Here is a 15,759-nt window from a genome sequence, read left to right as displayed (position 1 = left end):
TGTACTCCCACACTGCCCAGGTACCTGTACTCACACACTGCCCAGGTACCTGTACTCACACACTGCCCAGGTACCTGTACTCACACACTGCCCAGGTACCTGTACTCCCACACTGCCGAGATACCCTGTACTCCCACACTGCCCAGGTACCCTGTACTCCCACACTGCCCAGATATCCTGTACTCCCACACTGCCCAGATATCCTGTACTCCCACACTGCCCAGATAACCTGTACTCCCAGACTGCCCAGCTACCTGTACTCACACACTGCCCAGGTACCTGTACTCACACACTGCCCAGGTACCTGTACTCACACACTGCCCAGGTACCTGTACTCCCACACTGCCCAGGTACCCTGTACTCCCACACTGCCCAGATATCCTGTACTCCCACACTGCCCAGGTACCCTGTACTCCCACACTGCCCAGATACCCTGTACTCCCACACTGCCCAGGCATGCTGTACTCCCACACTGCCCAGATACCCTGTACTCCCACACTGCCCAGACATCCTGTACTCCCACACTTCCCAGATATCCTGTACTCCCACACTGCCCAGATATCCTGTACTCCCACACTGCCCAGATACCCTGTACTCCCACACTGCCCAGATACCCTGTACTCCCACACTGCCCAGATACCCTGTACTCCCACACTGCCCAGATATCCTGTACTCCCACTCTGCCCAGGTACCCTGTACTCCCACACTGCCCAGATACCCTGTACTCCCACACTGCCCAGATATCCTGTACTCCCACACTGCCCAGATATACTGTACTCCCACACTGCCCAGATATCCTGTACTCCCACACTGCCCAGATACCCTGTACTCCCACACTGCCCAGATATCCTGTACTCCCACACTGCCCAGGCATCCTGTAATCGCACACTGGCCAGATATCCTGTACTCCCACACTGCCCAGATATCCTGTACTCCCACACTGCCCAGGTACCTGTACTCACGCACTGCCCAGATATCCTGTACTCCCACACTGCCCAGATATCCTGTACTCCCACACTGCCCAGATATCCTGTACTCCCACACTGCCCAGATAACCTGTACTCCCAGACTGCCCAGGTACCTGGACTCACACACTGCCCAGATATCCTGTACTCCCACACTGCCCAGATACCCTGTACTCCCACACTGCCCAGATATCCTGTACTCTCACACTGCCCAGATAACCTGTACTCCCAGACTGCCCAGGTACCCTGTACTCCCACACTGCCCAGGGACCCTGTACTCCCACACTGCCCAGATATCCTGTACTCCCATACTGCCCAGGCACCCTGTACTCCCACACTGCCCCGGTATCCTGTACTCCCACACTGCCCAGATATCCTGTACTCCCACACTGCCCAGATATCCTGTACTCCTACACTGCCCCGATACGCTGTACTCCCACACTGCCCAGATATCCTGTACTCCCACACTGCCCAGGTATCCTGTACTCCCACACTGCCCAGATATCCTGTACTCCCACACTGCCCAGATATCCTGTACTCCAACACTGCCAAGGTACCCTGTACTCCCACACTGCCCAGGTATCCGGTACTCCCACAAAGCCCAGATTCCCTGTACTCCCACACTGCCCAGATACCCTGTACTCCCACACTGCCCAGGTATCCTGTACTCCCACACTGCCCAGATATCCTGTACTCCCACACTGCCCAGATATCCTGTACTCCAACACTGCCCAGATATCCTGTACTCCCACACTGCCCAGATACCCTGTACTCCCACACTGCCCAGATATCCTGTACTCTCACACTGCCCAGATAACCTGTACTCCCAGACTGCCCAGGTACCCTGTACTCCCACACTGCCCAGGGACCCTGTACTCCCACACTGCCCAGATATCCTGTACTCCCACACTGCCCAGGCACCCTGTACTCCCACACTGCCCAGGTATCCTGTACTCCCACACTGCCCAGATATCCTGTACTCCCACACTGCCCAGATATCCTGTACTCCTACACTGCCTCGATACGCTGTACTCCCACACTGCCCAGATATCCTGTACTCCCACACTGCCCAGGTATCCTGTACTCCCACACTGCCCAGATATCCTGTACTCCCACACTGCCCAGATATCCTGTACTCCAACACTGCCAAGGTACCCTGTACTCCCACACTGCCCAGGTATCCGGTACTCCCACAAAGCCCAGATTCCCTGTACTCCCACACTGCCCAGATACCCTGTACTCCCACACTGCCCAGGTATCCTGTACTCCCACACTGCCCAGATATCCTGTACTCCCACACTGCCCAGATATCCTGTACTCCAACACTGCCCAGGTACCCTGTACTCCCACACTGCCCAGGTATCCGGTACTCCCACAAAGCACAGATACCCTGTACTCCCACACTGCCCAGATACCCTGTACTCCCACAGTGCCCAGATACCCTGTACTCCCACACTGCCCAGATATCCTGTACTCCCACACTGCCCAGATACCCTGTACTCCCACACTGCCCAGGCATGCTGTCCTCCCACACTGCCCAGATACCCTGTACTCCCACACTGCCCAGGCATGCTGTACTCCCACACTGCCAAGATACCCTGTTCTCCCACACTGCCCAGACATCCTGTACTCCCACACTTCCCAGATATCCTGTACTCCCACACTGCCCAGATATCCTGTACTCCCACACTGCCCAGATACCCTGTACTCCCACACTGCCCAGATACCCTGTACTCCCACACTGCCCAGATACCCTGTACTCCCACACTGCCCAGATATCCTGTACTCCCACTCTGCCCAGGTACCCTGTACTCCCACACTGCCCAGATACCCTGTACTCCCACACTGCCCAGATAGCCTGTACTCCCACACTGCCCAGATATCCTGTACTCCCACACTGCCCAGATATCCTGTACTCCCACACTGCCCAGATACCCTGTACTCCCACACTGCCCAGATATCCTGTACTCCCACACTGCCCAGGCATCCTGTAATCCCACACTGGCCAGATATCCTGTACTCCCACTCTGCCCAGATATCCTGTACTCCCACACAGCCCAGGTACCTGTACTCACACACTGCCCTGGTACCTGTACTCACACACTGCCCAGGTACCTGTACTCACACACTGCCCAGGTACCTGTACTCCCACACTGCCGAGATACCCTGTACTCCCACACTGCCCAGGTACCCTGTACTCCCACACTGCCCAGATATCCTGTACTCCCACACTGCCCAGATATCCTGTACTCCCACACTGCCCAGATAACCTGTACTCCCAGACTGCCCAGGTACCTGTACTCACACACTGCCCAGGTACCTGTACACACACACTGCCCAGGTACCTGTACTCACACACTGCCCAGGTACCTGTCCTCCCACACTGCCCAGGTACCACTCCCACACTGCCCAGATATCCTGTACTCCCACACTGCCCACGTACCCTGTACTCCCACACTGCCCAGATACCCTGTACTCCCACACTGCCCAGATATTGTGTACTCACACACTGCCCAGGTACCCTGTACTCCCACACTGCCCAGATATCCTGTACTCCCACTCTGCCCAGGTACCTGTACTCACACACTGCCCAGGTACCTGTACTCACACACTGCCCAGGTACCTGTACTCCCACACTGCCCAGATACCCTGTACTCCCACACTGCCCAGGTACCCTGTACTCCCACACTGCCCAGATATCCTGTACTCCCACACTGCCCAGATATCCTGTACTCCCACACTGCCCAGATAACCTGTACTCCCAGACTGCCCAGGTACCTGTACTCACACACTGCCCAGGTACCTGTACTCACACACTGCCCAGGTACCTGTACTCACACACTGCCCAGGTACCTGTACTCCCACACTGCCCAGATATCCTGTACTCCCACACTGCCCAGATATCCTGTACTCCAACACTGCCCAGGTACCCTGTACTCCCACACTGCCCAGGTATCCGGTACTCCCACAAAGCCCAGATACCCTGTTCTCCCACACTGCCCAGATACCCTGTACTCCCACACTGCCCAGATACCCTGGACTCCCACACTGCCCAGATATCCTGTACTCCCACACTGCCCAGATACCCTGTACTCCCACACTGCCCAGGCATGCTGTACTCCCACACTGCCCAGATACCCTGTACTCCCACACTGCCCAGGCATGCTGTACTCCCACACTGCCCAGATACCCTGTACTCCCACACTGCCCAGACATCCTGTACTCCCACACTTCCCAGATATCCTGTACTCCCACACTGCCCAGATATCCTGTACTCCCACACTGCCCAGATACCCTGTACTCCCACGCTGCCCAGATACCCTGTACTCCCACACTGCCCAGATACCCTGTACTCCCACACTGCCCAGATATCCTGTACTCCCACTCTGCCCAGGTACCCTGTACTCCCACACTGCCCAGATACCCTGTACTCCCACACTGCCCAGATAGCCTGTACTCCCACACTGCCCAGATATCCTGTACTCCCACACTGCCCAGATATCCTGTTCTCCCACACGGCCCAGATACCCTGTACTCCCACACTGCCCAGATATCCTGTACTCCCACACTGCCCAGGCATCCTGTAATCCCACACTGGCCAGATATCCTGTACTCCCACACTGCCCAGATATCCTGTACTCCCACACTGCCCAGGTACCTGTACTCACACACTGCCCAGGTACCTGTACTCACACACTGCCCAGGTACCTGTACTCACACACTGCCCAGGTACCTGTACTCCCACACTGCCGAGATACCCTGTACTCCCACACTGCCCAGGTACCCTGTACTCCCACACTGCCCAGATATCCTGTACTCCCACACTGCCCAGATATCCTGTACTCCCACACTGCCCAGATAACCTGTACTCCCAGACTGCCCAGCTACCTGTACTCACACACTGCCCAGGTACCTGTACTCACACACTGCCCAGGTACCTGTACTCACACAATGCCCAGGTACCTGTACTCCCACACTGCCCATGTACCCTGTACTCCCACACTGCCCAGATATCCTGTACTCCCACACTGCCCAGGTACCCTGTACTCCCACACTGCCCAGATACCCTGTACTCCCACACTGCCCAGATATTGTGTACTCACACACTGCCCAGGTACCCTGTACTCCCACACTGCCCAGATACCCTGTACTCCCACACTGCCCAGATACCCTGTACTCCCACACTGCCCAGTTACCCTGTACTCCCACACTGCCCAGGTACCCTGTACTCCCACACTGCCCAGATACCCTGTACTCCCACACTGCCCAGATATCCTGTACTCCCACACTGCCCAGGTACCCTGTACTCCCACACTGCCCAGATATTCTGTACTCCCACACTGCCCAGATATCCTGTACTCCCACACTGCCCAGGTACCCTGTACTCCCACACTGCCCAGATATCCTGTACTCCCACACTGCCCATGTTCCCTGTACTCCCACACTGCTCAGGTACCCCGTACTCCCACACTGCCCAGATATCCTGTACTCCCACACTGCCCAGATATCCTGCACTCCCACACTGCCCAGATCCCCTGTACTCCCACACTGCCCAGATATCCTGTACTCCCACACTGCCCAGATACCCTGTACACCCACACTGCCCAGGTACCCTGTACTCCCACACTGCCCAGATACCCTGTACTCCCACACTGCCCATGTACCCTGTACTCCCACACTGCCCAGATATCCTGTACTCCCACACTGCCCAGATATCCTGTACTCCCACACTGCCCAGATATCCTGTACTCCCACACTGCCCAGATACCCTGTACTCCCACACTGCCGAGATACCCTGTACGCCCACACTGCCCAGATACCCTGTACTCCCACACTGCCCAGATATCCTGTACTCCCACACTGCCCAGATACCCTGTACTCCCACACTGCCCAGGTACCCTGTACTCCCACACTGCCCAGATATCCTGTACTCCCACACTGCCCAGATACCCTGTACTCCCACACTGCCCAGATATCCTGTACTCCCACACTGCCCAGATATCCTGCACTCCCACACTGCCCAGATATCCTGCACTCCCACACTGCCCAGATACCCTGTACTCCCACACTGCCCAGATATCCTGTACTCCCACACTGCCCAGATACCCTGTACTCCCACACGGCCCAGATACCCAGTACTCCCACACTGCCCAGGTACCCTGTACTCCCACACTGCCCAGGTACCCTGTACTCCCACACTGCCCAGATACCCTGTACTCCCACACTGCCCAGATATCCTGTACTCCCACACTGCCCAGATACCCTGTACTCCCACACTGCCCAGATACCCTGTATTCCCACACTGCCCAGATACTCTGTACTCCCACGCTGCCCAGATATCCTGTACTCCCACACTCCCCAGGTACCCTGTACTCCCACACTGCCCAGATATCCTGTACTCCCACACTGCCCAGATATCCTGTACTCCCACACTGCCCAGATACCCTGTACTCCCACACTGCCCAGATACCCTGTACTCCCACACTGCCCAGATACCCTGTACTCCCACACTGCCCAGATACCCTGTACTCCCACACTGCCCAGATATCCTGTACTCCCACACTGCCCAGATACCCTGTACTCCCACACTGCCGAGGTACCCTGCACTCCCAGACTGCCCAGATACCCTGTACTCCCACACTGCCCAGATACCCTGTACTCCCACACTCCCCAGATATCCTGTACTCCCACACTGCCCAGATACCCTGTACTCCCACTCTGCCCAGATATCCTGTACTCCCACACTGCCCAGATACCCTGTACTCCCACACTGCCCAGATGTCCTGTATTCCCACACTGCCCAGATACCCTGTACTCCCACACTGCCCAGAATCCCTGTACTCCCACACTGCCCAGATATCCTGTCCTCCCACACTGCCCAGATATCCTGTACTCCCACACTGCCCAGATACCCTGTACTCCCACACTGCCCAGATATCCTGTACTCCCACACTGCCCAGATATCCTGCACTCCCACACTGCCCAGATATCCTGTACTCCCACACTGCCCAGATGTCCTGTACTCCCACACTGCCCAGATATCCTGTACTCCCACACTGCCCAGATATCCTGTACTCCCACACTGCCCAGGCACCCTCTACTCCCACACTGCCCAGGTACCCTGTACTCCCACACTGCCCAGATATCCTGTACTCCCATACTGCCCAGATATCCTGTACTCCCACACTGCCCAGATACCCTGTACTCCCACACTGCCCAGATACCCTGTACTCCCACACTGCCCAGATATCCTGTACTCCCACACTGCCCAGATACCCTGTACTCCCACACTGCCCAGATATCCTGTACTCCCACACTGCCCAGGTACCCTGTACTCCCACACTGCCCAGATATCCTGTACTCCCACACTGCCCAGATATCCTATACTCCCACACTGCCCAGATATCCTGTACTCCTACACTGCCCAGATACCCTGTACTCCCACACTGCCCAGATATCCTGTACTCCCACACTGCCCAGATATCCATCACTCCCACACTGCCCAGATACCCTGTACTCCCACACTGCCCAGATATCCTGCACTCCCACACTGCCCAGGTACCCTGTACTCCCACACTGCCCAGAAATCCTGTACTCCCACACTGCCCAGGCACCCTGTACTCCCACACTGCCCAGATATCCTGTACTCCCACACTGCCCAGATACCCTGTACTCCCACACTGGCCAGATATCCTGTATCCCACACTGCCCAGGTACCCTGTACTCCCACACTGCCCAGGTATCCTGTACTCCCACACTGACCAGGTACCCTGTACTCCCACACTTGCCCAGATATTCTGTACTCCCACACTGCCCGGATATCCTGTACTCCCACACTGCCCAGATACCCTGTACTCCCACACTGCCCAGATATCCTGTACTCCCACACTGCCCAGATATCCTGTACTCCCATACTGCCCATGTACCCTGTACTCCCACACTGCCCAGATATCCTGTACTCCCACACTGACCAGGTACCCTGTACTCCCACACCGCCCAGGTACCCTGTACTCCCACACTTATCTGGTACCCTGTACTCCCACACTACCCGGATATCCTGTGCTCCCACACTGCCCAGATATCCTGTACTCCCACACTGCCCAGATATCCTGTACTCCCACACTGCCCATGTACCCTGTACTCCCACACTGCCCATGTACCCTGTACTCCCACACTGCCCAGATACCCTGTACTCCCACACTGCCCAGGTGCCCTGTACTCCCACACCGCCCAGATACCCTGTACTCCCACACTGCCCAGATACCCTGTACTCCCACACTGCCCAGATACCCTGTACTCCCACACTGCCCAGATACCCTGTACTCCCACACTGCCCAGATATCCTGCACTCCCTCACTGCCCAGGTACCCTGTACTCCCACACTGCCCAGGTACCCTGTACTCCCACACTGCCCAGGCACCCTGTACTCCCACACTGCCCAGATATCCTGTAGTCCCACACTGCCCAGATATCCTGTACTCCCACACTGCCCAGATATCCTGTCCTCCCACACTGACCAGGTACCCTGTACTCCCACACTGCCCAGATACCCTGTACTCCCACACTGCCCAGATACCCTGTACTCCCACACTGCCCAGATATCCTGTACTCCCACACTGCCCAGATACCCTGTACTCCCACACTGCCCAGATATCCTGCACTCCCACACTGCCCAGGTACCCTGTACTCCCACACTGCCCAGGTACCCTGTACTCCCACACTGCCCAGATATCCTGTACTCCCACACTGCCCAGGCACCCTGTACTCCCACACTGCCCAGATAGAACATTACAGCGCAGAACAGGCCCTTCGGCCCACGATGTTGCACCGACCAGTTAAAAAAAAAAACTGTGACCCTCCAACCTAAACCAATTTCTTTTCGTCCATGAACCTATCTACGGATCTCTTAAACGCCCCCAAACTAGGCGCATTTACTACTGATGCTGGCAGGGCATTCCAATCCCTCACCACCCTCTGGGTAAAGAACCTACCCCTGACATCGGTTCTATAACTACCCCCCCTCAATTTAAAGCCATGCCCCCTCGTGCTGGATTTCTCCATCAGAGGAAAAAGGCTATCACTATCCACCCTATCTAAACCTCTAATCATCTTATATGTTTCAATAAGATCCCCTCTTAGCCGCCGCCTTTCCAGCGAAAACAATCCCAAATCCCTCAGCCTCTCCTCATAGGATCTCCCCTCCATACCAGGCAACATCCTGGTAAACCTCCTCTGCACCCTCTCCAAAGCCTCCACATCCTTCCTGTAATGTGGGGACCAGAACTGCACACAGTACTCCAAGTGCGGCCGCACCAGAGTTGTGTACAGTTGCAACATAACGCTACGACTCCTAAATTCAATCCCCCTACCAATAAACGCCAAGACACCATATGCCTTCTTAACAACCTTATCTACTTGATTCCCAACTTTCAGGGATCTATGCACACATACACCTAGATCCCTCTGCTCCTCCACACTATTCAAAGTCCTCCCGTTAGATATCCTGTACTCCCACACTGCCCAGATATCCTGCACTCCCACACTGCCCAGGTACCCTGTACTCCCACACTGCCCAGGTACCCTGTACTCCCACACTGCCCAGATACCCTGTACTCCCACACTGCCCAGATACCCTGTACTCCCACACTGCCCAGATATTCTGTACTCCCACACTGCCCAGATATCCTGTACTCCCACACTGCCCTGGTACCCTGTACTCCCACACTGCCCAGATACCCTGTACTCCCACACTGCCCAGATACCCTGTACTCCCACACTGCCCAGGTACCCTGTACTCCCACACTGCCCAGATATCCTGTACTCCCACACTGCCCAGATACCCTGTACTCCCACACTGCCCAGATATCCTGTACTCCCACACTGCCCAGATACCCTGTACTCCCACACTGCCCAGATACTCTGTACTCCCACACTGCCCAGATATCCTGCACTCCCACAATGCCCAGGTACCCTGTACTCCCACACTGCCCAGATATCCTGTACTCCCACACTGCCCAGATATCCTGTACTCCCACACTGCCCAGATACCCTGTACTCCCACACTGCCCAGATATCCTGTACTCCCACACTGCCCAGATACCCAGTACTCCCACACTGCCCAGGTACCCTGTACTCCCACACTGCCCAGGTACCCTGTACTCCCACACTGCCCAGATACCCTGTACTCCCACACTGCCCAGATATCCTGTACTCCCACACTGCCCAGATACCCTGTACTCCCACACTGCCCAGATACCCTGTACTCCCACACTGCCCAGATACTCTGTACTCCCACACTGCCCAGATATCCTGTACTCCCACACTCCCCAGGTACCCTGTACTCCCACACTGCCCAGATATCCTGTACTCCCACACTGCCCAGATATCCTGTACTCCCACACTGCCCAGATACCCTGTACTCCCACACTGCCCAGATACCCTGTACTCCCACACTGCCCAGATACCCTGTACTCCCACACTGCCCAGATACCCTGTACTCCCACACTGCCCAGATATCCTGTACTCCCACACTGCCCAGATACCCTGTACTCCCACACTGCCCAGGTACCCTGCACTTCCAGACTGCCCAGATACCCTGTACTCCCACACTGCCCAGATACCCTGTACTCCCACACTGCCCAGATATCCTGTACTCCCACACTGCCCAGATACCCTGTACTCCCACTCTGCCCAGATATCCTGTACTCCCACACTGCCCAGATACCCTGTACTCCCACACTGCCCAGATATCCTGTATTCCCACACTGCCCAGATACCCTGTACTCCCACACTGCCCAGATACCCTGTACTCCCACACTGCCCAGATATCCTGTACTCCCACACTGCCCAGATATCCTGTACTCCCACACTGCCCAGATACCCTGTACTCCCACACTGCCCAGATATCCTGTACTCCCACACTGCCCAGATATCCTGCACTCCCACACTGCCCAGATATCCTGTACTCCCACACTGCCCAGATGTCCTGTACTCCCACACTGCCCAGATATCCTGTACTCCCACACTGCCCAGATATCCTGTACTCCCACACTGCCCAGGCACCCTGTACTCCCACACTGCCCAGGTACCCTGTACTCCCACACTGCCCAGATATCCTGTACTCCCATACTGCCCAGATATCCTGTACTCCCACACTGCCCAGATACCCTGTACTCCCACACTGCCCAGATACCCTGTACTCCCACACTGCCCAGATACCCTGTACTCCCACACTGCCCAGATACCCTGTACTCCCACACTGCCCAGATATCCTGTACTCCCACACTGCCCAGGTACCCTGTACTCCCACACTGCCCAGATATCCTGTACTCCCACACTGCCCAGATATCCTATACTCCCACACTGCCCAGATATCCTGTACTCCTACACTGCCCAGATACCCTGTACTCCCACACTGCCCAGATATCCTGTACTCCCACACTGCCCAGATATCCTGTACTCCCACACTGCCCAGATATCCTGTACTCCCACACTGCCCAGATACCCTGTACTCCCACACTGCCGAGATACCCTGTACGCCCACACTGCCCAGATACCCTGTACTCCCACACTGCCCAGATATCCTGTACTCCCACACTGCCCAGATACCCTGTACTCCCACACTGCCCAGGTACCCTGTACTCCCACACTGCCCAGATATCCTGTACTCCCACACTGCCCAGATACCCTGTACTCCCACACTGCCCAGATATCCTGTACTCCCACACTGCCCAGATATCCTGCACTCCCACACTGCCCAGATATCCTGCACTCCCACACTGCCCAGATACCCTGTACTCCCACACTGCCCAGATATCCTGTACTCCCACACTGCCCAGATACCCTGTACTCCCACACTGCCCAGATACCCAGTACTCCCACACTGCCCAGGTACCCTGTACTCCCACACTGCCCAGGTACCCTGTGCTCCCACACTGCCCAGATACCCTGTACTCCCACACTGCCCAGATATCCTGTACTCCCACACTGCCCAGATACCCTGTACTCCCACACTGCCCAGATACCCTGTACTCCCACACTGCCCAGATACTCTGTACTCCCACGCTGCCCAGATACCCTGTACTCCCACACTGCCCAGATATCCTGCACTCCCACACTGCCCAGGTACCCTGTACTCCCACACTGCCCAGAAATCCTGTACTCCCACACTGCCCAGGCACCCTGTACTCCCACACTGCCCAGATATCCTGTACTCCCACACTGCCCAGATACCCTGTACTCCCACACTGGCCAGATATCCTGTATCCCACACTGCCCAGATACCCTGTACTCCCACACTGCCCAGGTATCCTGTACTCCCACACTGACCAGGTACCCTGTACTCCCACACTTGCCCAGATATTCTGTACTCCCACACTGCCCGGATATCCTGTACTCCCACACTGCCCAGATACCCTGTACTCCCACACTGCCCAGATATCCTGTACTCCCACACTGCCCAGATATCCTGTACTCCCATACTGCCCATGTACCCTGTACTCCCACACTGCCCAGATATCCTGTACTCCCGCACTGACCAGGTACCCTGTACTCCCACACTGCCCAGGTACCCTGTACTCCCACACTTATCTGGTACCCTGTACTCCCACACTACCCGGATATCCTGTGCTCCCACACTGCCCAGATATCCTGTACTCCCACACTGCCCAGATATCCTGTACTCCCACACTGCCCATGTACCCTGTACTCCCACACTGCCCAGATATCCTGTACTCCCACACTGCCCATGTACCCTGTACTCCCACACTGCCCAGATACCCTGTACTCCCACACTGCCCAGGTGCCCTGTACTCCCACACTGCCCAGGTACCCTGTACTCCCACACTGCCCAGGTACCCTGTACTCCCACACTGCCCAGATATCCTGCACTCCCACACTGCCCAGATATCCTGCACTCCCACACTGCCCAGATACCCTGTACTCCCACACTGCCCAGATATCCTGTACTCCCACACTGCCCAGATACCCTGTACTCCCACACTGCCCAGATACCCAGTACTCCCACACTGCCCAGGTACCCTGTACTCCCACACTGCCCAGGTACCCTGTGCTCCCACACTGCCCAGATACCCTGTACTCCCACACTGCCCAGATATCCTGTACTCCCACACTGCCCAGATACCCTGTACTCCCACACTGCCCAGATACCCTGTACTCCCACACTGCCCAGATACTCTGTACTCCCACACTGCCCAGGTACCCTGTGCTCCCACACTGCCCAGATACCCTGTACTCCCACACTGCCCAGATATCCTGTACTCCCACACTGCCCAGATACCCTGTACTCCCACACTGCCCAGATACCCTGTACTCCCACACTGCCCAGATACTCTGTACTCCCACGCTGCCCAGATATCCTGTACTCCCACACTCCCCAGGTACCCTGTACTCCCACACTGCCCAGATATCCTGTACTCCCACACTGCCCAGATACCCTGTACTCCCACACTGCCCAGATACCCTGTACTCCCACACTGCCCAGATACCCTGTACTCCCACACTGCCCAGATACCCTGTACTCCCACACTGCCCAGATATCCTGTACTCCCACACTGCCCAGATACCCTGTACTCCCACACTGCCCAGGTACCCTGCACTCCCAGACTGCCCAGATACCCTGTACTCCCACACTGCCCAGATACCCTGTACTCCCACACTCCCCAGATATCCTGTACTCCCACACTGCCCAGATACCCTGTACTCCCACTCTGCCCAGATATCCTGTACTCCCACACTGCCCAGATACCCTGTACTCCCACACTGCCCAGATATCCTGTATTCCCACACTGCCCAGACACCCTGTACTCCCACACTGCCCAGATACCCTGTACTCCCACACTGCCCAGATATCCTGTCCTCCCACACTGCCCAGATATCCTGTACTCCCACACTGCCCAGATACCCTGTACTCCCACACTGCCCAGATATCCTGTACTCCCACACTGCCCAGATATCCTGCACTCCCACACTGCCCAGATATCCTGTACTCCCACACTGCCCAGATGTCCTGTACTCCCACACTGCCCAGATATCCTGTACTCCCACACTGCCCAGATATCCTGTACTCCCACACTGCCCAGGCACCCTCTACTCCCACACTGCCCAGGTACCCTGTACTCCCACACTGCCCAGATATCCTGTACTCCCATACTGCCCAGATATCCTGTACTCCCACACTGCCCAGATACCCTGTACTCCCACACTGCCCAGATACCCTGTACTCCCACACTGCCCAGATATCCTGTACTCCCACACTGCCCAGATACCCTGTACTCCCACACTGCCCAGATATCCTGTACTCCCACACTGCCCAGGTACCCTGTACTCCCACACTGCCCAGATATCCTGTACTCCCACACTGCCCAGATATCCTATACTCCCACACTGCCCAGATATCCTGTACTCCTACACTGCCCAGATACCCTGTACTCCCACACTGCCCAGATATCCTGTACTCCCACACTGCCCAGATATCCTTCACTCCCACACTGCCCAGATACCCTGTACTCCCACACTGCCCAGATATCCTGCACTCCCACACTGCCCAGGTACCCTGTACTCCCACACTGCCCAGAAATCCTGTACTCCCACACTGCCCAGGCACCCTGTACTCCCACACTGCCCAGATATCCTGTACTCCCACACTGCCCAGATACCCTGTACTCCCACACTGGCCAGATATCCTGTATCCCACACTGCCCAGATACCCTGTACTCCCACACTGCCCAGGTATCCTGTACTCCCACACTGACCAGGTACCCTGTACTCCCACACTTGCCCAGATATTCTGTACTCCCACACTGCCCGGATATCCTGTACTCCCACACTGCCCAGATACCCTGTACTCCCACACTGCCCAGATATCCTGTACTCCCACACTGCCCAGATATCCTGTACTCCCATACTGCCCATGTACCCTGTACTCCCACACTGCCCAGATATCCTGTACTCCCACACTGACCAGGTACCCTGTACTCCCACACTGCCCAGGTACCCTGTACTCCCACACTTATCTGGTACCCTGTACTCCCACACTACCCGGATATCCTGTGCTCCCACACTGCCCAGATATCCTGTACTCCCACACTGCCCAGATATCCTGTACTCCCACACTGCCCATGTACCCTGTACTCCCACACTGCCCAGATATCCTGTACTCCCACACTGCCCATGTACCCTGTACTCCCACACTGCCCAGATACCCTGTACTCCCACACTGCCCAGGTGCCCTGTACTCCCACACTGCCCAGGTACCCTGTACTCCCACACTGCCCAGGTACCCTGTACTCCCACACTGCCCAGGTACCCTGTACTCCCACACTGCCCAGATACCCTGTACTCCCACACTGCCCAGATACCCTGTACTCCCACACTGCCCTGATACCCTGTACTCCCACACTGCCCAGATACCCTGTACTCCCACACTGCCCAGATATCCTGCACTCCCTCACTGCCCAGGTACCCTGTACTCCCACACTGCCCAGGTACCCTGTACTCCCACACTGCCCAGGCACCCTGTACTCCCACACTGCCCAGATATCCTGTAGTCCCACACTGCCCAGATATCCTGTACTCCCACACTGCCCAGATATCCTGTCCTCCCACACTGACCAGGTACCCTGTACTCCCACAGTGCCCAGATACCCTGTACTCCCACACTGCCCAGATACCCTGTACTCCCACACTGCCCAGATATCCTGTACTCCCACACTGCCCAGATACCCTGTACTCCCACACTGCCCAGATATCCTGCACTCCCACACTGCCCAGGTAC

This window comes from Mustelus asterias, unplaced genomic scaffold, assembly GCF_964213995.1.
Source record: "Mustelus asterias unplaced genomic scaffold, sMusAst1.hap1.1 HAP1_SCAFFOLD_112, whole genome shotgun sequence".
NCBI lineage: Eukaryota > Metazoa > Chordata > Chondrichthyes > Carcharhiniformes > Triakidae > Mustelus > Mustelus asterias.
This window is presented reverse-complemented; position numbering follows the sequence as displayed.